Raw genomic sequence first — 2,993 nt, forward strand, 5'->3', positions numbered from 1 at the left:
TTCATGATTTTTTGAATCAAATTTTTATTTTTATTATTTAATTTTTAGATCAATTTTCATGATTTATTTAAATAGAAAATAGTGTTTTTAATTACAAAATTTTTTTTTATATTTTTATTAGACTCCTGTGAGTTCAGAAAATTCAGAGAATCAAATTTAATATTTTTGTGATTTTTAATTTATTTATTATAATTATTTTAGTGAGAAAATATGAAAAATTCATTTTTAAGCTTTTAAAATTTATTTTTAACATAGGAAAATTGGAAAAAAATTATCTTATTGAGTCCCAAGTGATCAGAGGATAATTAGGCACATTTTAAAATATTTTTGTATTTTTGGAATTTTTAATTATTCTTAATTATTTTAAATCCAAAATATGGCTCAAAAATCAAGTATTTTTTCAAAAATAATTTTACTTTTCCTAAGTGCCTCTCATCATAAAGAACTCAGAAAATCAATTTTAACAATTTTTCTAAGTGTATTTAATTTATTATAATTATTTTTGTACAAAAATACAAGATTTCTTAGAAAACCCATCTTAAATCTTATACGAGACCAAATAATTTTTAAATTTTTATAGTGGGTAGATATTATTTTTATGAATAATGTGAAGTTGATTTTGTTAATTTTTTATATGCATTTAATTTACACAAATTAATACAAGGTATTCATATTTAACTAAGTATAGAAATTCACAAAATGATTCAAAGTATCACAATATTTTTCTAGACTTCTCTGATCACAAGAAACCTAATAAAATTGTTCTCATAATTTGTTAAGTGATATTTTGATTAATATAATTAAAATAAGCCAAAATGGTCACCTTAGCTTGAAAATTAGGGTTAGAAACATAGAGATGCCCTCTGACTATGGAAAAATCAGGAGACATAGCCTCTATCATGAGGAACAAACTCACAAACTTTCAAGCCATGGTGAAATGTTTTAAGCTATGGTGAATTAAAATACCACATAAGGTATTTAATTAATTAAAAAATAGGGAGTGAGAAAATAATTTTTATTTTTGGTCCACATTATTCTTCTTTGTTCACTGAACAAGAGGGTATTTTTTTTTTACTTTTCTGATTTTTCTAGAGAAAGATATGAATTTTTGAAATTTAGGCAATTAAAATAATCCAAAAATCCCTATTTTTCTACTTATCCATGCGGCGCCAACTCATCCTCGTCCGCTCCGAAGGTTACACGCGTCGCTCCGCCATTTGACGCTGCTAGCCTGCCTCTGTCATCCTTCGCTGACCGCGCTTTATGCACCAAGGGCTTGCTCAGCTTGATCTCCTCTATCCGCTGGATACGTGTGCGATCGGACGGCTCTCCGTTATCATTCCCAAGTGACCTAACTTGTGAGCTATTCACACTAAAACCTTAAGATCTTGACCTAGACTCAACCAAATTGCTTCTAAACCTTCATCTTCTCAAGACGAACACATTTATACACTTTATACAGTATAAAATACAATAAATACGTATGGAGGGTCGAAATAAGCTCGGTTTAGGGTTAGAGTTCAATAACTTTATCTGAGAGGGGAGGCCTCAATCAGATGGTTGTGGTAGCTTTGATTGGTTACAACGAAACTCCAAATAAAGTCTTGTGCCCTGGTGAACGGTTTAGGTATGAATTATATCAAGCTTGATTTCAGGTGTTGGTCTAGAGCTACCCTAGAGGCTGTTTGAGAGGGGGTTTCATGGGAAATTAACTCTTCTTACTCTAGGGATGGTGTGTGCACAATTAGTTTGAGTTTTGTGGATTGTGGAGAGATGTTTTGGTTTGAGCTAAAAGTTTGAGCTCAAAATTGGTCTTCCATAGTGGGGATCAATGAGGGAAAGTGGTGGCAATGAGCTTAGGAGTTCTTGGAGAGTGTCTGAGAGCAATTGAATAGAGTTTCCCCTAGGATTTTTAGCACACTCTTTTCTTGGCCATGGAAGGGCTGATTAAATAGAGGAGCTTAGGGGGAGTTCAAGGATAATTGATGGGTGTAAAATGGTGCTTAGGTGGAGGGCCGAGGAGCTCTCAAGAGCAATTGGGATGAGGTGGCTTCTATGCTTGAAATTAGGTTTAATTTGGCCTTGGGGGTTTCTCCCAGCCACTAGGCTGGTCGGCAAGGCTAGGGGAGGTGGCCAGAGAGTGAGGTGATCCAGGGGGAGGTTTAATTATAACTTACTCCCAATGGTAAGTGATGATGGGGGATATATTTGGTTGAGGCCCAAAAATGGGCTAAGATCCCTTAAATTAGGGACCCATTGGTCCATAGCTCACCATGGATAGTCCAAGTTGGTTTAGCCTTGTCAATAAGGTGTGCTTGGTGGCTGTGGGGACCTTAAATTTTGGTGACTTTAGGATGGCTAAGTCAATTTTGGTGCATGGGTCCAATTGGGGTTTAAATGGCTAAAAGTTGGGTTTGGGTTGGGCTAGCCATGACTTTGAGCCCAATTGATTTTGGAGACATTTAAAGTGATTTTTAAGGTTTTGGGAAAGTTTAAGGTGTCAAGGGTATTTTTGTAATTTTGGCAAATTTGGGGGGTATTTTGGTAATTTTGGCAATTTTGGGTGGTTTTGGGCAATTTGGGTATTTTGAAATGGTTTGAAATGAATTTTGAACAAATTTGAGTATTTTGGGTGAATTTGAGGATTTTGACCAAATTTGGGGTTTCAAGGGCATTTAGGTAATTTGAGTGGATTTAGGGGCAAAAGGCCAAGTTGGACATTTTGGTAGAATTGGGGTGCCAACCACCCTATATGAGCTATGAACCAATGAAATCCCCATTTGGGTCCTCTATGTAGTGGTCTTAGCTAAACCCAAGCCTAGGGCTAGTGGGTCTAGAGGATCACCTACATGAGTCTCCCAAAAGATCAAGGGATCAAAGTCAATAATTTTAGATTAGGGTTGTGAGTGAATATAGGTGATGGTGAGTGTAGTGAGTGAACTAGCTCCAGACGAACAACCAGGGTCAACCCTAAGGTCAAACAGTTCTATGGG

This window comes from Phalaenopsis equestris, unplaced genomic scaffold, assembly GCF_001263595.1.
Source record: "Phalaenopsis equestris unplaced genomic scaffold, ASM126359v1 Scaffold000061, whole genome shotgun sequence".
Taxonomy (NCBI): domain Eukaryota; kingdom Viridiplantae; phylum Streptophyta; class Magnoliopsida; order Asparagales; family Orchidaceae; genus Phalaenopsis; species Phalaenopsis equestris.